This window comes from Scylla paramamosain, chromosome 3 (genome assembly GCF_035594125.1).
Source record: "Scylla paramamosain isolate STU-SP2022 chromosome 3, ASM3559412v1, whole genome shotgun sequence".
Taxonomy (NCBI): domain Eukaryota; kingdom Metazoa; phylum Arthropoda; class Malacostraca; order Decapoda; family Portunidae; genus Scylla; species Scylla paramamosain.
Genome location: NC_087153.1, coordinates 32,015,522 through 32,037,470, shown reverse-complemented (window position 1 = coordinate 32,037,470; position 21,949 = coordinate 32,015,522). Strand labels below are relative to the sequence as shown.

The 21,949-nt window shown below is 44.1% G+C and overlaps 1 long non-coding RNA gene across 1 annotated transcript in view; it reads right to left on the bottom strand.

Annotated features, from left to right (window-relative positions):
- Positions 1–12,542: 12,542 nt before the first annotated feature.
- LOC135093796 (uncharacterized) overlaps positions 12,543–21,949 on the bottom strand; it is a 109,391-nt gene continuing 99,984 nt past the window's right edge. The window contains exon 4 of the long non-coding RNA XR_010263491.1: positions 12,543–12,808. This is a non-coding gene — a long non-coding RNA (uncharacterized LOC135093796). The remainder of the gene's footprint in view (positions 12,809–21,949) is intronic.

Below are 21,949 nucleotides of genomic sequence, written 5' to 3'. Positions count from 1 at the left end.
GGAGGAAAAGGAGGAGGAGGAGGAGGAAGAGGAATGTGTGGGGTGCTGAAGCAAGGTGGGGCTGGGCGCGACGGGGGGGGGTAAGGGAGCAAAGGGGGAGATGATATGTGTATGCGTGTGTTTACTCGCGCGTTCTTCTTCTTCCTCCTCCTCCTTCTCCTCCTCCCCCTCCTCCTCTTTCTCCCCCTCCTCCTCCTTTTCCTCCTTCTCTTCCCAGTCGTGCTTCTCTTCTCTTCCTCCTACTCCTGAAAATGTGTTTGTTTCTTCATTATTTATTTACAGGTTTTATGTGTCTCCGTACCTTTCCCCGCCCTCTCCCCCTCCCTGTCCCTGTCCCGCCCTCCCCTCACTCTTCCATCACCATAACGTCACACACCGTCACGTACTCACCGTGACACTCAACATCACCGCCATCACCATCACCACTATCATGCTCGTCACTAAACACACTATTTCGTCATCAATAAAAAATATGTAACACCCCCCCCCCTCAACCTCTCATATTTGGCTCCCACCTCCCCGTCTCCTCTCTCCTCCTCCTCCTCTTCCTCCTCCTCTTCCTCCTCCTCCTCCTCCTCCTCCTCCTCTTCCTTCTCCTCCTTCTTCTTCCAATAAATTGCAGTGTTGCTAAAGGAGGTGGAAGCAGCACCTGGGGGATTGCCACATATGTGTTGGCTATTATGTAACTTATTGTTTTAGCGTTGGCAACAGTGATAGCTAGGGAAGAAACCTTGAAATGCCAGGCTGTGTGTGTCTGTGTGTGTGTGTGTGTGTGTGTGTGTGTGTGTGTGTGTGTGTGTGTGTGTTAAACTTCCCTTTTTGTTGTAAGATCCAGTACACTTGCTACATCTATTTCTCCGAATCTTACGCGACCTCCACCCATAACCTGTACCTCTTCCTCCTCTTTCTCCTCCTTCTCCTTCTCTTATTTTTCCTTCATTTCCTCATTTCTCTTCTCATCCTTCATTTTCATCTCATCCTCTCAGCACCACCACCACCACCACCACCACTACTACTACTACTACTACTACTACTACTACTACTACTACTACTACTAATAATAATAATAATAATAATAATAATAACAATAACAGTAATAATGATAATGATAATAATAATAATAATGTCCTCAAGGGCTTCAGAACACTTAACGACGGACGAGACTGAACGTAGGTGAGTAAGAACGAATGAGTCAGAGTGATGGGACAGAGGAAGGGAGGGAGGGAGGGAGGGAGGGAGGGATGGGATGGGAAAGGGCCGGGGGAGAGGGAGGTGTTTGTGTTAAGTAATGGGATGATGAAGAAGACAACGGATGAAAGGCTAACTCATGATAGGTGGGCGAGACCAGAAGGAGGAGGAGGAGGAGGATATAACATGACAGATGATGGATGACTATTCTGGAAGTACGCGAATGAATGAATGAATGAATAAATTAGTAGCAGTTTTGTAGACATGGAACCAGTTGTATTCTCAAACACTTCTGCGCTGCTTCAAAATGAAACGAGGTTTTAACGATGTTTTTACGGTTGTAGTGACAGATTAACAATGCTTATACGATATTAACATATGAAACAGTCTTGAGAACCCGACTAACTACCTATGTGGCCCTTGAAAATAATCGTTGCGAGAAAGAGAGTAGACGAAGCGTTTCTGAATACGGAACATATAGTGCATGAATAAAAGTCAAAGAAATTGAGACACACGAAGAGGACTACTTTTAAAAGCGGAGGCGGAAGAAAAACACATGACGAGTGACGGATGAATAACGATGGAACGAGAGTGACAAAGGAAAAGAGAGATGAAGGATGCTGCGGTGCACTGCCAACTCCTAACTCGCCCAAGGTCAGGGAGAGGAAGAGAGGGAGGAGGACCAGGAACAGGGAAGGATATGAGGACACTGCAGTGGAGGGAGGGAGAGTCATGGCGGAGGGAGGGAAGGGAGTGGAGGAAATGTGAAGAACATTATAAGAGGAAGAATACTGGAGATGAAGGGGGAGGATGTGGAGAGTGATACCAGAGGATCGATAGAGAAGATGGATAGGAGGGAGGAAGGACACACAAGCACATAGGGAGGATACTGGAGAACAGGTGGAGGTGGAGGAGATGAAGACGAGTTAAGACATTTACATCTCACGATAAGGAATAAGATAATAATAAGGATGCAGTAAAAATAACCAGTTGGCAAATGAATATAAAATTGTGAGAAAAAGAAGAAGAATCAAGGAAAAAGGAAACTATAAATACGAGGGAAATGTACAGATGGAAGTGGGAAATGTTAAGGGAAGGACATAGGAAAGAAGCAATGTGGGGAAAAAGGAAGGGAGGGGCGTACTATGCAGGAAGAAGAGGTCGTGAGAGAATGGGGAAGTAAAGGACTGGAGAAGACAAGGGAAGAAGTGACCTTCCCGAGCGATACGTAACACTAAAATGATCCTTGCGCCCGGTGATGCAAGAGCTGCAGGTGTCACAAGGGCCGGGTGACACGTGACTCAGCTGACACGAGGATGTGACAGCCGATGGAGGAAAAATCAAAACAGGACGTGGCGGGATTAGCGGTGGCGAAATCTGACAGAATTAAATGTGGGCGTGGTGTTCTAGGAAGAAGGTACCTGTCACTGATAAGATAGCGTCACTTCAGTCGTGTCAAGCTTTACGGCCTCCAACGAGAGACGAATGCCGCAAGTCTGTCTGTCAGTCTGTGTGTCTGTTCCTTGCCTGGTGGGTGCGAGGCGACGACCTTGGCTCAGTGTCCTGCGTCCGCCAAGCCAAGGACCAGCAGCGCTAAGTTTTAATGTGCAGGATGTTTTCTTTCCTTGTTTCTTTCATGCCTTGTCGTAAATTGTGTTAACGCTGTTTGGGCGTGAAGGCCGCGCTTGCAAGGACCACAGGGATTTGCTTGTGTCTCATATTTGAATATTTCTCTTTTTACTTCGCTATTACGTAGCTCACGCTCACTTCCTTCCCTGTGTCCTAATATGTCCTCAGCCTGGCATCCTTCAAGTGATTTCTAATACTTGCTTTTTAAGTTGCACCTTCAGGTTTTTCCCCCATCAGGCTTTCAACACCAGCTGTTCTCTCGGCCCGCTGGAGGACATGATCACAGCCCAAGGTTCGTGGCGCCGCTGGCCCTGGAGGTTCGGGAGCGCCCCTCCTCTCCCCCTCCTCGCCCCACCCACGCGCGACCTTCAACACAAGGCAACCTCCACGGTGAGCACATACCTTCCTTTCCTCCGTCAGGCAGCATTCCCAGGAAGAAGGGCGGCGTGCCACCAGTAAATAATGCAGGCAATGAATAATGGAAGGGAGCGTTATGAGCGACGCTTCCCCGCAGTGGCCAGGGTGACGACGCAACATTCAGCAACTTTTTGTCCCTGGGTGACCACTCGCTTGCTTCCTGAGGGTCAGATTACATGTCGCTGCTGGACAAGGTTTTGATACATCCAAGGAGACAATAATAAAACTCTCCCCCCCTCCTCCTCCTTCTCTGTCTCCGTTAGTTGTACTTCGTCCTGCTGCCGCTGCCAGGACCGCCGCGCCCAGCCTGCCTCTGACTCAACGTCGTGACTCGTCGCTTAACCTTGGTGGCATCGAGCGGACAGGTTCGGAGGATATCTAACAAAGGGATTAGTGGCGGCAGTGAGGTCGCTGCCGCGTTACTCACATGACGACTGCACATCACCAGGCGCTCGCTGCTTTCGTAACACTATTGTACTTATTGTTCCACTAATCATGGGGTGTTTTTTGAGCAAACCTTGACTTCTGCTGTGTCTTTTAACCCTCGCCTCACCTTCTCCTCCCTGCCACTGCAAGATGAGAGAAGGGAAGTTGTTGTTGTGCGAGCCTTGGCTAACGAATACACCAGTATAACTCTCAACACTCACTTTCTGTACGTGAGAAAACGCTGCTCCTCCTCTTCCTCCTCTTCTTCATTCCCTTCTTATTTCTACCCTATCTTTATTTCCGTACACCTATGCCATCTTCCTCTTTCTCCTCCTCCTCCTCCTCCTCCTCCTCTTCCCTGATCCATTGAACAGGACTCATACTTACATAGATTTGGCTAAAAAAAAAAAAAGAAAAGAAAACCGCACAGAAAGAGAGGGAGGCACAAAAAGTTGACTCTCGCCACACTTCCTGCTTGAACGACAACATCTCTCCTCTTGACTTCCTGTGTTGATGACTTGCCTTACTGTTCCTCCTCCTCCTCCTCCCCGCGAGCCGCAAGCACCGTACGCACTCAATTCCGTTCTTCCGTCTCTCTCTCTCTCTCTCTCTCTCTCTCTCTCTCTCTCTCTCTCTCTCTCTCTCTCTCTCTCTCTCTCTCTCTCTCTCTCTCTTATTTTTATATGACATTCTACTTAAATTACCAATCATGCACTGGCTTACTTCTTTCAATACTATTACATTATATTAAACTGTACAGGGCTTAATTGAGAGCACCAAGTCAACTCTGCTTCAGTAAGACTGCTGTAGGCGCGCTTATGATCAAGTGAATGATTCAAAAGTTGAACGTATATTCGTAGGTGTTTTAAGAGCTATACAAAAAAAGTCGAGATTGTTGCCGTTGTTTTGCGTTGTTTAGTGTAGATAAAAGGACGGAAATGCTACGAGTGTGTCTTAAATCACAGAAAGATGGTAAATAAAAAGGTTCTGTCGCACATTTGTAAGGAGGACGAAAGGATGAAGAGTCGTTTTATAGATTTTTAACCCTTTCACTGCTATGGTCTTCCTTTGTTGTCATTCAGAGCATTGTTAAAGATCTAAAATATTGCTTAAAATATTATTCGCATGGGTACACAGCAAAAAAAAAAAAATGAAGAGAATATGATTTTTGCCATTTTTATTTGTTTTATTCACTTTCAGACTACAGTACACCTTAAAACCGCACTATAAAATTTGTTGTTTTGGGAAAAAAAAAAATGTTATGGCATTGAAAGGATAAAGTGAATCAGGATCCGACTTACTTATCTGAACAACATGACGACTCTGTGACTGCTCTTCTGTAACATAAAAAAAAAGATAACTGAGTGATGTAATAAAGTAACAACTGTAAAACTGATCCCTAAATATTGTTGAATTTTTGGTGCATAGTATTATCTCATGTTTCTCACGTCAGCAACATTTACATAATACTGCAGGAGCAAGAAACAAAGAAAAAAGGTTGCTGAATCTGACTCCACTACCATTGCATCACAGTAACAAAATAAAAGCTTTTGTCCTACATCAGTAAGGAGGACGACAGGATGAGGTGTCTTCGTGTACACTTTCAAATACCTCGCGGTACTGTTACTGTCACTTTGTGGACATCAAGAAGAGATATCATTGTCTTAAATCATTTAAATAGAATCAAACATATTGTCCCCACACAAATACGGAAATATTATTGTCTGGAAATATAGTAAGGGAATAAAATGTTTACTCCACTGTTAGTAAGGAAGAAAATATATTAAATCACAGGAAGAGAATAAAAGATTTTCTCCCACATCACACGGAGAGAAAATAGAGAGTTAAGACTGGTATTCTTAAACAAACTGATCTCTCATTAGGATTATTTTCAAAGGTCACAGGGATGATTAGTTGGGTTATTATAAGTGTTTTTCCCCCTTGATGATATGTAATCCTTGTTAAACCATCATTAAAATCATGGAAATACCCTTGAAATCTCCAATAACTTCCACGAGGGCTTGTTGGAAGTAATTCTGACTAGACGGCGAAACGTTTAAGAATATGAACCCTCGTGCCGCACTGCCAAGGAGATGATGGTGCCTTAAATTATAAACACAGAAAGATAAAAAAAAAAAAAAAAGCACTAAGTAAAAATAGCGTGGACATATCGTGGGCTTATTCTTTTAATTCTTCTTCTTCTTCTTCTTCTTCTTCTTCTTCTTCTTCTTCTTCTTCTTCTTCTTCTTCTTCTTGCCTCTCAAGATGTTAGAGTGATATTTGAGGTACTGTACATTCACTGTGTTAGTGTGACTTGTTAGAATGTTTAGTGACTTATCAGGGTGTTAGGGTGACTTAACAGGGTGTTAGGGTGGCGGATAATGTGTTAGGGTGTCAAGTATTAGTGCGTAAGATTAACTTATCAGTGCGTTAGGGTGCCAGGTATCAGGGTGTTAGGGTGACATTTAAGGTGTTGGAATATAATTTAAGGTGTAAGTGCGACAGGTATCAGTTAGGGTGAGTTAGGGTGTCATTCAGTGTGTTAGGATGAGTTAGAGTGTCATTCAGTGTGTTAGGGTGACAGTTAGGGTGTCATTCAGTGCGTTAAGTTGACATTTACGGTGTCATTCAGTGTGCTAGGGTGACAGTTAGGGTGTCATTCAGTGTGTTAGGGTGACAGGGTGTCATTCAGTGTGTTACGGTGACAGGGTGTCATTCAGTGTGCTAGGGTGACAGGGTGTCATTCAGTGCGTTAAAGTGACATTTACGGTGTCATTCAGTGTGCTAGGGTGACAGTTAGGGTGTCATTTAGTGTGGTAGGGTGACAGTTAGGGTGTCATTCAGAGTGCTAGGGTGACAGTTAGGGTGTCATTCAGAGTGCTAGGGTGACAGTTAGGGTGTCATTTAGTGTGCTAGGGTGACAGTTAGGGTGTCATTCAGTGTGCTAGGGTGACAGTTAGGGTGTCATTCAGGGTGCTAGGGTGACAGTTAGGGTGTCATTCGGTGTGTTAGGGTGACAGTTAGGGTGTTCAGTGTGTTAGGGTGCCATACAGATTGTTAGGGTGAAAAGTGTTAGGGTAGTAGCGTGACAAAGGCACTAAACGAGCACAGCGAGGACACATCACGGCTTTAAATCATGAAGAAAAATAAGAAGGTTTAATCCCACTCTGCCAAGGGGCGGCACAGGAAGGGGGGGGCTGGCCGGCAGGGGTCACGGCAAGGTCAGGCTCCTCACCGGCGGCGCCTGTCATGGGGTTTCCCTGAAGACTCCTTCTGGTGGGAAAAGTCCTGTCGGCGGCACCTCATTGGGGGGTAAGGGTACGGAGGAAAGGGGGTAGGGCGAAACTAGAGGGAGAGGTTAGGGAGAGGGAGTATGGGGTAAGGGGTAGGGCTAAGCTTCCTATGCCAGGGAGAGGAAATGATGCTTTAAGAAACGTCTAAATAGAATAAGTGCGTTCCATATTAAAAAAAAAAAAATAAAATGTCTGTTGATTACATCTCTCTCAACCAGACCACCAGAATTACCCAAGGCCGCCGTTCTGAAACGTTTTGTTCTCCCGCCACGATTGCTTTGAAAGGCCACAGGGATAATTAGTCTGGTTCGCATGAGTCTTTTTTTTTTTTTTTACATGAATGATGCAGAATCCTTGTTAAACTATCACCGCAATCGTGAAGCGTCCTTGAAAACCCCAGTAACTATTAAAAAGAGATGTTATGCCGAGTCGAGATTGGACGCAGGAACATTTGAACAGAATAAGAACCCCAAACATTTATCTGATTTTTGTTAAGAACTTTTTTTTCTCGTAAACTTTAAACTTCCGCAGAAAAAAAAAAAAGTGAAAGACGTGCAATTAAAGTCTCGGATGAGTGCAATTATTGGAGAATTTTTCATTCATTAAGTGGTAATGAAATACTTATTCCGTCAACAATATATGTATAAATAAAATGAATGAACATATATTTATAGATAAATGATGTAACCCGTAATCTATTCATGAAATCCATTAAAAAAAACAGCCAGCTAGTAACTCAGTAAGTCAGTCAGTGGGTCAAATCAACTAGTCAGCTACCCAGTCAATTATTCACCCAGCTAATCAGCCAGTCAGTCATCCAGTTAGTCAGCCAGTCAGTCGTCAAGCTAATCAGTAAACCAATCAGTCAGTCAGCCAAAAACCAAAAAGCCAGCCAGCCAGTTAACCAGTGAGCCAGCCAGACAGTTATCCGTCCAACCAGCTCGTCAGACAGTCAGTTAGTCAGTTCCTCACTCACTCACTCATTCTCTCACTTACTTAGCAGATGAGCAGGTAAAAGTAAGCAGAAAAAGATAAAAAATAATAGAAAATCAGTTACAAAAATGCACTAAGAGCAAGAATGTAAACAGGAAACACATGCAAAAACACTAGAACCTGAGAGGCGATGTCCTGTCTGCCCTTCTGTGCCCTCCAGGAAGAGAGAGAGAGAGAGAGAGAGAGAGAGAGAGAGAGAGAGAGAGAGAGAGAGAGAGAGAGAGAGAGAGAGAGAGAGAGAGAGAGAGAGAGAGAGAGAGTTGGGCGGGTATTCAATGACCAAGATGTTTATAATGATGCATGAAGTGATGATGTTGTTTATGACGATGACGGTGACGAAGGTCGGTGATGATGCATGTGCTAACGGTGAAACTTGTATGTGAAAGGAAAATTATATGAACCAGCATGGAAATGTTTTGTTAATCTTATTCCCAGCGCAGCCAAACCACGTGAGAAACAAGACCGGAGGCGGAATGTTTTTTTTTTTTTTGTTTTTTTTGTAGGTCATCTATTCCTCTTTGCTCTTTCTTTATTTTTTTGTTCTTTCTTTTCAAATCGTATGTATGTCGTTTCCGTTATTTTTTTTATTTTTGTCACGGTCAGTGTCCTTATCACCCCTCTTCCCTTTTCCTCTCATCAACCCCCACCACACACGTGTTCTTTCCTCTTCTCTTCACTTTTAACACATGTTTTGTCCTTGTTATTATTTCCCTTTAATTGTAACACTTTCACACATCCTGTCCTTGTTTTCACCTCCTGCCAGTGATTTTTTCCCGTTTCCCCTAAAGTATCCATTTCACACATCCGTTCCTTTTCGCTTCCTAGAATATAATTGTTCCCCTTCCCATCAGCTACTAATTACTCCTTTCCACACACCCGTCCCGTCCCATGGCTCACCAAACACCACCCTATCGCTTTTTTTTTTTTTTTTCCCCTTCTACCTCAACACACCCAACCCATCCCGTCCACTTTCTAACATTTCCCACACTTTGCTCTTTATCCTGCAACTCCTCTCACGTCCTTCACTCCACGTCCACCAGGCAGTGTGAACACCTCAACTGTGCAGTACTTGACATCACCAGGCCCATGTCTCCTGCATCCTGCTTTACTCGTACTGTGCAGCGCCTCACCTTGACTCCTGTACACTCTTGCTTTCTGCTCACAAGCCCACCCGTAACCAGCCACCCCAGCACCCACTAATATCCTGCTTCACAATGGAATTATAATATCAATACTCAGTGTCTGTGATAAGGTTCTATAGGGTAACAGGTAACATCTCTTACACAACAGGTAGGAAATATATGGGGAAGATTGTGGCCACAGCAAACCCAGACAAAAGAGATTTATGGTGTGGCTATATTGGCAAGGAAACATTATCACACCAGATATCACCAGCAACTGAAAAAAAATAAATAAATAAATAAATAATCGTACTGAGGAATGATATATTTTTTTATTTCATTTTATTTATTTATTTATTTATTTATTTTTACTGTAAGTTGTTTTAGTGATATGTGGTTGTATGTGACACTGGTCCAGTCCATGTACTAATACTACGCGGGAAGTGAGTTATGTTAGTTGAGTTAGGTTGGGTTATATCAGGTCAGGTTAGGTTAGGTTAGGTTACGTTACGTTAGGTTAGGTGAGTTACGTTACGGGTACGAAGCAAAAGGAAGAGCGACCAGGAAGCAGGAAATTAGCAGGAGAAGAGGAGAGGGAGAGGGTCTAAGTTGCCAATGTATACGACCTTGGGATCTATTGGCCAATCCTGTCTACCTTGCGGTCTGGGCGCCGACACTTCTCCCCCTTCCCCCCACGCACCCCGCCACTCCCCTTCCTGAACCCACCTACCGCATCCCTCTCCCCCCGTCAAAAAAGACTCACGCACACATGTCCATATATGATTGCTACCTCACCTCGCCTTACGCACCCACGCGGAAATTTTTACTCCTACTATCGGTGGTCGAGCAGGATTACGGTGCGCAGTGTACAAAAAAAAAAAAAAAAGAAGAAAAAGAAAAAAAAAATTGGAGGGTGGGGTAAAAATGGGTTTGGGTGTGTGCAAATATATATATTTATATGTGTGTAAGTATCGTTATTATTCTTAGTGATATGTCTACACCGGATAGTGAGTAGATGAGTGACGCACACACACATACACACACACACACACACACACACACACACAATAACAGCTCCAAAAATCAAGAAACAAACCCAATACAATATGAAAAAGAAATAAAATCATGCACACAAAGAAACTCGTATCTCCAAATTTCACATCCACACAAGCACAGGATTCAAAGCAAAGTCCATATAAGCAAGCACACAAGGCTATATGAGTTAAGTCCCCCTCCCACACAACTACAGCCAGTCACCCCCCTCCCTCCCTCCCCGTCCCTGCCCCCCTCCACACCACACGTGACCTGCAACACTAATACTCACAAAGACAAACGCAACCTACTATAGGGAAACCTTCTCAGTGCAACACCACACACCACCACCCACACCACCTGCACCACCTCCTACTTCTCCAGCCTTCCATCGGCCTTCCTCCACCCCAAGCCGTCCTCCCCGACCTTTCCTTCGCACATATGAGCTTCACCTTGCCGGAACTTCAATTTAGCACCTGCTTACCACCCGCGACCTTAAGAGCGGCCTTGTTTTCAGGCGCCTTTCTTGGTTTTAGATCCTGCTACTAAGGTAGTGAAAGGTGGTGACGGCGGGAGTGATATGGGGGGGGGGGGGGGAGAGTGAGGTGGTAGTAAGGGAGTGGTGGTGGTTAAGGCAGTAGTAGTAGTAGTAGTAGTAGTGGGGTGGTTGTGGTATTGGTCGTAGTAGTAGTGGTGATGGTGGTAGGGGTGGTGATGGTGATTTGCAGTTTTAACTAAATCATTCAGTTAGTTAGTCTGTCTACTTGTTTGCCTGTCTTACCTCCCCTCCAGCCGCAGTTCCCCCCCCCCATATCTCTCTCTCTCTCTCTCTCTCTCTCTCTCTCTCTCTCTCTCTCTCTCTCTCTCTCTCTGTGTGTGTGTGTGTGTGTGTGTGTGTGTGTGTGTGTGCGCGGGCGCGTCGTGTCTCCGCATTGAGTATCTTCTTTCCTCCCTCCCTTCCCCGCGGCTGGATCTCCAAGGTCGCCGCCGATTTAGGTAATGACGCCAAGGTCACTAGGCGGACCCAGGGCGGCGACAGAAGAGCCTCAGGTGTCTTACTGGTCCGGGTCCGTCTCTGTGTCTGCCTGTTCGTCTGTCTGTCAGTCTGCATTTGCTTATTTTGTCTTTCTGATAGTTTAGTGTGACAATCTTCTGTGTATTTGTCCTCAGTTCTGCTTGGTTTCACTATGTTGGTAATGCTGTAACAAAATGCTTGCTGCTGCTGCTGTTCACCTATCTATTTGTCCCTGACGGAAGGTCTGTCCATCTATTTATCCTTGCCTGTCTGCTTGCCTGCTTGCTTGTTTACTCGCCTGTCGCTGCCACAAGATTTAATTCGATTTTATCCTTCCTGTTCTCTTATCCTGGTTCCCTGTCAAGGTTCCTTTCTCACCACACCCGAATTCCATCCACACCCTCATTCACACCCACGGGCCGAGGTGGCCTAGCTCACAATTGCATACTGTTCTGAACTCTGTAAAAAAAAAATATATATATATATATATATATATATCTATATGTATATAAGTAAAAATATCAAAAAATCGTATGACGCGCTAGATTCATATCTCTCATCCACCTCGTCCACCTCTCTCAGGCACTCACTCCTCCTCGCTCCACTTCCCCAACCTGTTTCAGTTGCGACTGTGTGCCAAAGCGTAGTAGAAACAGGACCAGTCAGGCAGGGTGCGTCTTCTTCTGCGTACTGCGTGTGTGTGTGTGTGTGTGGGTGTGTGTGTCTATGTATGTTTATCACTTCCTAACAGAGAACCATAGTAGAAGTAGTAGTAGTAGTAGTAGTAGTAGTAGTAGTAGTAGTAGTAGTAGTAGTAGTAGTAGTAGCAGTAGTAGTAGTGATAGTAGTAACTTCAATACGAGTAATAGTAGTAGTAGTAGTAGTAGTAGTAGTAGTAATATAGTAGTAGTAGTAGTAGTAGTAGTAGTAGTAGTAGTAGTAGTAGTAGTAGTAGTAGTAGTAGTAGTAATAATCGTAGTAGTAGTAGTAGTAGTAGTAGTAGTAGTAGTAGTAGTAGTAGTAGTAGTAGTAGTAGTAGTAGTAGCAGTAGCAGTAGTAGATGTGGTAGTAGTAGTAACTGCAGTACGAGTAAAAGTAGTAGTAGTAGTAGTAGTAGTAGTAGTAGTAGTAGTAGTAGTAGTAGTAATAGCAGTAATAATAATAATAATAATAATAATAATAATAATAATAATAATAATAATAATAATGATAATAATAATAATAATAATAATAATAATGATAATAATAATAATAATAATAATAATAATAATAATAATAATAATAATAATAATAATAATATTATTATTATTATTATTATTATTATTATTATTATTATTATTATCATTATTATTATTATTATTAATATTAATAATAATAATAATAATAATGATAATAGAAATTGAAATAGGTACTACAACTATAATAGTGGTGTTGCTGTTGGTGCTTGTGTTACTACATGAATACGAATTCCATTGGGAGTACAAGCGGCGCTTCCTGCCCTGCATCCTTCACGCCTCCTTCACCCTCCATCACCTCGCCGAGGCAACATCACCTCAAGATCACGTTTGGGAGTCCGTTTGGCTGCCGATAATTAGCCTCTGTGTCTGTCTGTCCTTGTAGCACCCCGTCTTGCCAACCAGGGTGGGGAGGGGGCGTCAGGGCGGATCTCGGTTTCAACGGCTGCACAGGGACACCTGCCGGAATATATATATATATATATATATATATATATATATATATATATATATATATATATATATATATATATATATATATATACTATATATATATATACACACACACACACACACACACACACACACACACACATACAGATATGCATACAAACGCGCGCACACACACACACACACACACACACACACACACACACACACACACACACACATATGCATACAAGCGCGCACACACACACACACACACACACACACACACACACACACACACACACACACACACACACACACACACACACACACACACACACACACTATTTTTTTTTTTCCCATTGATATTCATCCTGCAATGGAAAAGGTGACTCCTGCCCCATTGACGGGATGCCGGCACGCTACCTCAGGTTGTTACCTGATGATATATCTCCGTGCTTAAAACACCTGGTGATTGGGACAGGTTAAATATTACCTCTGCAGGGTGTGCTTGGGATGTCTTAAATAGGTAGAATAGTGTGTGTGTGTGTGTGTGTGTGTGTGTGTGTGTGTGTGTGTGTGTGTGTGTGTGTGTCTACCTGCTGTCTGTCAGTGTTTTTGTGTGTAAGCTTATGTGTATATAGCAAACATCCCCAGCGTCACCTTCGTCCCAGCAGCGCCTTGAGGTCCCCACGTCACCGATAAATATATATGAGTATGTGCCGTTGCTTTGTCCTAGTGAGGCGTGTAGACTCGCGCCTCGTAAAGCTGGGAGTTAGACGATCCTAGTCCTTCCGTGAGGGCGAGGCGAGGCAGACACCCTTTGTCTTTCTTGCCCCCGCACAGGTCGTCCTTGAGGCGGCGCTTCTTGCCGCGAGGAGTTTCAATGGAGGCGACGTAAAAGTAAGAGAATGAATGAAAAGGATACAGTTGTAGGTAAAGGGAAAAACTACTACGAGCGAAATAACTGATACGTGGGTTTGTGGGGAGAGATTTCGTTGAATAGGTGAGACTCTACCGAGGGAAAAATATGTATACTGAACGTGGTGATGAAACATCCTGCTGGAAGTTTGAGGTTTTCTTTAAATTTTATGAAAAGTTTTACGAGGAAATTTCTATTGTTGAAGAGCTAATGGAAGGGTGTGCAGGCTCCTGGAAGGGTCCTGGAGGGTCCTGGAAGGTCCATAGGGGGAGGGATGTAGAGATGACGATACGGAGAATGGTGGAGAGGTGTAGTGCTTTTTGGTAAGGAGGTAGGGGTGGACAAGGGGGGATGGAAGGGCGTTGTGGGTGACCTTGAGGGGGTGTGGTCCAGGCACACTGTCCTGACCTCCACCTACTCCACATCCCTTCGGGCATATCCACACTCCCTCCTTCTCTCTGCCCACAAAATGCCCTCAAGGCCCAAGAAATTCCTTCCACTTATTGCACATCCATCCACGCGTCTCTACTCCCTCCTTCTTTTGTCCCCATGGCCTTCCAGACTACATCCTCTCCCTCCACCTATTTCAAATTCATCCACACGTCTTCATTGTCTCCTCCTTCTGTCCCCCACATCCCTCCACTTGTTCCATATTCATCCTTTAGTCTCCACTTCCCTCCAGACCTTTGTCCTCTCTTTCCACTTATTCCACATTCATCCACATACCTCACATCCCTCTTGTCCTAAACATCCTATGGATTTTTTGCTTACCATCTCTTCTTATACTCTCTCTTGTACATTCTCTCACTTAACAGTTCAAATCCAAATGCAATAAGGAAAAACCAATAATACATTTTTTTTTTAAATATAGAGAAAAATTATGCTTCACCTTTGGGTATAACGGAGTTGAATATTACACTGATGAATAGCAACCTTGAATGATTCACAGACTCAAAGCGACACCACAGGAGGCAGAATGTAAATAGACTGAGCTATGGCGCCGCGACACCACACGAGAGAGAGATGATGGGACGGAAAGTAAGTCCTTCAGAGACATCTCCAACACACACGCAACCCTCATCACTGCTAGCACCATATTCTGGAACGCTCCGCTGCCTTATCGCGACTACTTCTAAAACAGGCTTGTGCGAGTTATTTGCGGTTTCTTTGAAGATGGTTCAAAAAAAGATTATAAACATAAATAGGGAGAGAATGTTTTTTTTTCCCAAGGATGTTCTCATAATTTAAACAATAGTTTAACAAGATTATATACCATTAATAAGGAAATTATATTTTCTCAGGGTGTTTTCATGATACTGATGATACTTTAACAGACATGAGTAGGGGAAAAAATTATTCTAAGGATGTTTCCATGATTATAATGACAGTTCAACAAAAAATCTATATCATGAAATTAAGCAAAGATTGTTGTCCAAGGAAATTTTCATGATTTCAGTGATACTATAACAAAGATTCCATGCCATAAACAGAGAAAGAATGTCGAGAGAGCCTGAGTAATTATCACCGTGGCTTCTGAAAATTGTCCTTGTGAGAGTCCAAAGCGTTTGAAAAGAACAAGACCTCTACTCTTGCCACCGCTACCACCACCACCACCACCACCACCACCACCACTATTATCATCACAACAATGGTATACAGGATTACACGTCACGAATAATAGCACTTGGTCCGCTCCCTGAAGCTGATCTGCCCGGAGAGATGAGAGTGATGCTCCCGTGATGGTGTACATGGATGGGTAGATAGACAGATAGGTAGACAGATAGACAGATAGATAGACAGACGGATAGATAGATAGACAGATAGAGATGGATGGATGGATAAATAAGCCTAGATAGATAGGTAGATAAATAAATAAATAAATAGATTGATAAAATGGATAGGAACGTAGAGAGAGAGAGAGAGAGAGAGAGAGAGAGAGAGAGAGAGAGAGAGAGAGAGAGAGAGAGAGAGAGAGAGAGAGAGATACCCCTCCCCAAACACACACATACACGTCACCATCGTCATCACCATTTCCACACAACTGCCGCCCGGCCATAAACACACCACCGCCCCCGCGTGACGTAACACCCTCCTGCTCCCATCCCCCCTCTACTATCGTCCCCGCCCCCTTCACCCCCCACCCCGCCTTCCACCATTCCCTGCACCACCTCAAGGTCACACTACTAATTTGGAACACCTTTACATACATACATACATACATACATACATACATACATACCCTCCTCTTTTTTTCCTGTTGCACACACACGCACACACACATCACATACATGCACGCAACTCGTGTCACCCACGCAAGCACGCACGCACGCACGCACGCACGCACGCACGCACGCACAACACAGAAAGGTTAGGCAACAATAAGTGGGGGAAAAAGAAGGATTAAGGTTAATAAGGAGTGCACGATTATCCTTCATGTTGCTCTTGTTTTGTCACCATTCGATATCCTGTCTGTCTGCATGTCTGTCTGTCATTCATTTTTTCAACCTTGTTTCTCTCTTCCTCTCCCCATCTCTGTCTGTCTGTCATTTCTCCCCACCCTCTCTGTTTGTGTGTCTGTCTGTCTGCCAACCTCCTCTCTCTCTCTCTCTCTCTCTCTCTCTCTCTCTCTCTCTCTCTCTCTCTCTCTCTCTCTCTCTCTCTCTCTCTCTCTCTCTCTGTCTGTCCGTCTGTTTGTCCTCTCTCCCCCTATCCCCCTCTTCCTCTCTCCCCCTCTCCCTCAGCCTAGTCACAGCCACGCCAAGGGAAATGCCACTTAATGTAAACAAACGCCAAATTTCTCAGGCGGAAATCTACACAATAAACACAGCCACGTAATGTCCGGGGTGGCGATGAGAAATGTGCAATACGTCTCCGGTGTCTCGGTGTCTCGGTGCCTCGGCCTTGTACACAGTGGCGCAAAAATAGAACCGCAGCTGCAAGATCCCCGAGTACACCTAATTAGGACTGGTGACCTTTAAAAACACACGTAAGGTTTTCCTTTTCTGGTGTATGGAAAGTTGTCCTTTCCGGTATGATCTTCCTCTTATAGAAATTACGCTAAAAACAGAACCACTGCTGCAGGATACCAGGGTATACCGAAAAAGGATTGGAGGCCTTTAAAAACACGTGTAAGATTTTCCTTTACTGGTGTATGGAAGGTTGTAATAATTGTCTCCCTATGCATTTCGTTTGATCTTGCTTTGATAGAAATAGAAAAAAAAAAAAAAAAAAATATATATATATATATATATATATATATATATATATATATATATATATATATATATATATATATATATATATATATATATATATATATATAAAACCACAGTTGCAAGAATCCAAGTATACTCGTACCTAAGAAGGCTTGGTGGCCTTTGAAACACAAAAACACACATAAGCTTTTCCTTTACTGGTATATGGAAGGTTACAATATCATCTCTCTCCATTACGTCATGCAGTCTGGACTTACTTGAGTAAAAAAAAAGAAAACAATGAACTGCAGCTTCAAGATCCTGAGTATATGTAATAGGAATGCTGACCTTTAAAACACACGTACGTAAGATTTTCCTTTACCGGTACATGGATGGCTGTTATAATATTATGTACTTCCGTATCTCTTACTCTAGGAGAAATACGTGTTATAGTTACTAGTCATATGTAGGTGTTGAGAGGTAGTAAATGTTCAAAACAGAATGACAGCGGTAATATATTAGTGTGTAGTGCACGCTATTACGTGAGGGGGAGGAATGTTGCTGCTGCTGCTCTTGCCACTCCAGTATTCCCCGCGTGCCGTAAAAGGCGACTAAACAGGAAAGAGCGAGGGGACTAGGAACGTTCCCCTGTGTGTGCTTATTCCTACAATGAGACCAGGAGTGGTGGCGTCTGGTGTCGGGTATCACACTTTAAAATATCATTTCCGTTTGATGAAGAGACAGACAGACAAGCAGACAGACAAAAGGATAGAGAGAGAGAGAGAGAGAGAGAGAGAGAGAGAGAGAGAGAGAGAGAGAGAGAGAGAGAGAGAGAGAGAGAGAGAGAGTGTGTGTGTGTGTGTGTGTGTGTGTGTGTGTGTCTGTGTGTGGGTGGGTGGGTGGATGGGTAGGTGCGTGTTCTCTTCTGTAAAACATCTGTGGGGCACCTAATAACTGAGTGTTTTAAAATTATACTGAAAATACCTGTGGTGATGCATGTTAGCAATGGATAGTACTACGCATGCAACACAGAAATAATGAGGTACATATCTTGGCCTTACGAAGCATCAGTTTTCTACAGGGGAGGGTGTTCTTAGTTAAACAGTCGGGAAAAGTGATACTATTAACGTCTGGCGGGAATACTCAGCACCAAGTGGGTGTGAGGTAATGACTGACACAGCAGGATCCTTATTTTGAAACCCTTTCTGAACTCATTACGATTATTTTCAAAAGCCACAAAGACAGTCGTGTTCTCATTGGGTTATTTCTAACTGATGATGCAGAAGCTTTGTTAGTCATTAGAAAGAAAAAAAACGCTCTTGAAAATCTTATAGCTTCCAATAAAGCGTGTTAAAAACAGTCGAGATAAAATTCCAGAACGTTTGAGAATGCGGCTACAAGAGGTAAGGAAGCACCAGCTGGGTAGCATCGTGCAAAGGAGTTCATGAAGTTAGTCGAGTTCTGTTGGATGTTTTTCCCACTGATGATGCAGAATTTCAGTCAAAGCGTAACTAGAACAATAAAAACGCCCTTGAAAGTCTTACAACTTCAACGAGAGCGTGTTAAAACAGTCGGGATAGCATTCCAGTACGTTTGAGAATGCGGATACAAGAGTTAAGGAAGCATCAGCTGGGCAGCATCGTACAAGGAGGTCAAGAAGCCTCCAATGACACACTGTGCTGTCCCGCCGCTGTGCCATAAACACTTTCAAAAACAGCGAATCATGACCAACAATTCAGTGAACTACCCATATACACAGAGCCGAGGTTGTTTGCTTTCCACTTACCAGCTGAACACCAGATCCCTTTGTTTGCATTAGGGCACCTACAAACCATCACGGAGGATAACAAAAAATAACAAACTGCAACATACCACACGTATCATCCTTCCTACGCAATTTGATTACCTAACGTGATCCGGATCTCATTGTGACTTTATCCATTTATCTATTTTCTGCCTCGTATGATATTACAATTACAACAATTTCTGTCGCATCCCCTCACGAACACCCGAAAACTGCTTACATAACCTCTTAGGTTACAAAAACACGTATGATATTAGAATTTTTACATTTTTTCCTCCTCCTCTCTTGGCGTCACAAGGACAAGCAACCGATCTGTCCACAACTGTCCGGATTCTTCCCCTCCCTCCCACGTAACTGTTATGCACTTAAAGGAATGAGGCGAGAGGGAGAGAGAGAGAGAGAAAGAGAGAAGAAAAAACAAAAAACAAAGCTATAATAAAGGAAAAACCAACACCTGAGGACACCAAGTAGAGATGGCCACGCATAAAACAGCGTTACTTCTCCCAAGGCAAACTTCAGACCTGGCCTTGGATATTTTTCTTTTTTTCTGTTGGGTTGGAGGGTGAGAGCAGCGGGGCAGGGGGCGAGTGGCGGCGCTTCGGGGAAGTGTACGTAAACAAAATTCTACTGGTGAGTGGCGTGGGTGACTGACGAGGGGGAAGGAGGAAGGGAGGGAGGAAGGGAGTGATATCGGGAGCAGTAATGGTAAGTAAGGTCTCTCTCTCTCTCTCTCTCTCTCTCTCTCTCTCTCTCTCTCTCTGAAGACCTAATACCTTCGTAAAAGGTATAAGGAAGGGAACACAAAGATACGCAAGGGAAAGACAAAGCACAAAGCAGCAGACATTACCTATTAACAACATTTACAGGGGTTGTTTATCATGCGTTAAGCTAATTCGAAGTGAGCAGGAGTAGTACAAACGATGGAAAGAAGAGAGTGGATCAGAGAGAGAGAGAGAGAGAGAGAGAGAGAGAGAGAGAGAGAGAGAGAGAGAGAGAGAGAGAGAGAGAGAGAGAGACACCACAGAGACCAGCACGCCAGGGTCTGCAAAACGCGCCTGCCACGCACACTTACTACTGACTGGTTTGGTGAAGATCCCTCGGTCTGGCCCTGGTGACCTTGATATATTTATGCGGACCGGTGCCCCTCTCGACTGCCACATAAAAACACCCACAGCCTCGCATACATTACCGAACTAACCCTCCCCCCCCCTCTCTCTCTCTCTCTCTCTCTCTCTCTCTCTCTCTCTCTCTCTCTCTCTCTCTCTCTCTCTCTCTCTCTCTCTCTCTCTCCCAAATTAGCTCACGCCACATGTCACCAAACCAACACGCAGCTATGTAATATGAAATGATAAAAGGTGCAGCCTGAACAATGGTGCGGGCTTCACTCAGGCCCTTGAAATGAAGATAAATAAATACATTCACCATGACAAAATAAGAATAGTGGATTGTGATATGAATGTCAAACAAACAGGAGGTGATAAGGCGAAGGACAGAGCTGTATGTGTGTGAGAAAGGCGGAGAGACACAGACAGAGAGATACTTCAGAGAAAATAAAGACACGAGCACTTTTATTACCATTTCACGGCCACCTGAGTCACAGTTTCGGTGGGTGGAGACGGGTGGATGAAGGGTGGAAGTGGGCTGAGGTGGAGGACGCTTGGTGGTGGTAGTGGTGGTGATGTTGATGGAGGCAGGTAGTATGTGTGTGTGTGTGTGTGTGTGTGTGTGTGTGTGTGTGTGTGTGTGTGTGTGTGTGTGTAAGTCCTTCACCAGGCAATTAAGTTCGAGGGTGGAGCAGTTGCGTGCAGGGATATGGATGGGATGCGCCGAGGCAGTGACCTTGAAACACATCGTGCGGGTGCAAGGCGGGGCCAGAATGAGGGTTATTAAATATCAGCGGGAAGGCGGATTAGGAGGAGAGAAGAAAAAAGAAAAAAAAATGGGGGAAAAAAAGGACCTAACTTGTGAGCTGAAAGGATGGAAAAAATAGTGAAAAAAAAAATCATTGCAGGCTCATCTTGCCTGCCACGCACGATTGGACACCACTGGATACTTCTCCCTCTCTCCCCCTCCTGTCCATGTCTCTTGTTTGTGTGCGTGTGTGTGTGTGTTAGCTACGTGTTTGATTATTATTTGGTTAGTCAATATGTTGCAGTTCTCCTGACACACACACACACACACACACACACACACACACACACACATCGCTGCCTCATCTCGCCCACAGACTCGTCCCCAGCCGTCAGACAAGCAGGTGGCCCGCACGCCCCACCTGTCCCGCCACCTGCCCGCCGGTGCAAACAATTACTGCAAAGAAAGACTGTCCAAAACTCTCTCCTACTTTATCTTGAGAGGTGGGAAATAGACACTAACGAGGCAACTGCACGTTAGCGCGAATCTTGTTGGCTCTTGTCTTCAAAGCGCTTAAGTTTACTGTAAGAATAGAGATAAATAAATAAACTCTGCATTTCTTTTGATAACGGAATTTTTGAGTAGATGAATGAAGATTTAAGATGAGAATAACTATTCATTATATATTTAACTATTTTTCTCTATGGGAACGTCTGATAAAGTGCTTTCTCATCACACACACACACACACACACACACACACACACACACACACACACGAAGAAAAAACCCCACTTGTCTTATTTGCACACAACATATTTATCTTGTTATATCTAATCACACAAGTGTTCGTCCCTTGAGGAGAGGTTTAGCAAGGACAAAGCCGTGCATTCCACATCCTCGCCACCTCCCCTGCGGCGCTTCCTGACCTGACCACCGACGGGAGGGGACACACATCGCCTCTAGCACCAGACAGGCACAGCTTTCCCAGGAGGCGCAGCATGCTTTGTCTTTTTGTCTCTTTTATATTTTTATTTCATTATCGTGAGAAGACCCGCTTGGCAACGCCGTTCACTTCCGTTTGCAAGTCCGTGGTGGGGCTTTACGGCAAGGTCGGCGACGAGGAGAAAGAGGAGGAGGAGGAGGAGGAGGAGGACGAGGAGGAGGAGTATGTAGTGGGTGGGGAAAACTGAGGGACAGTACAAATAGCGACGACGTTGCAAGGCTAAGAGTTTGTTAATCCTTCGACTGCTAACGAGAATGAAACTTTTTTACTTAATTTCAGCAACCAGAGACGAAATAACGAAACAGTAATAAACTAGGGACACTAAAAAAAAATTCCCTTTTATACTCCAAATTTGCATCACACTTAGCTGAACCAAAGAAGAAACTATTACTATG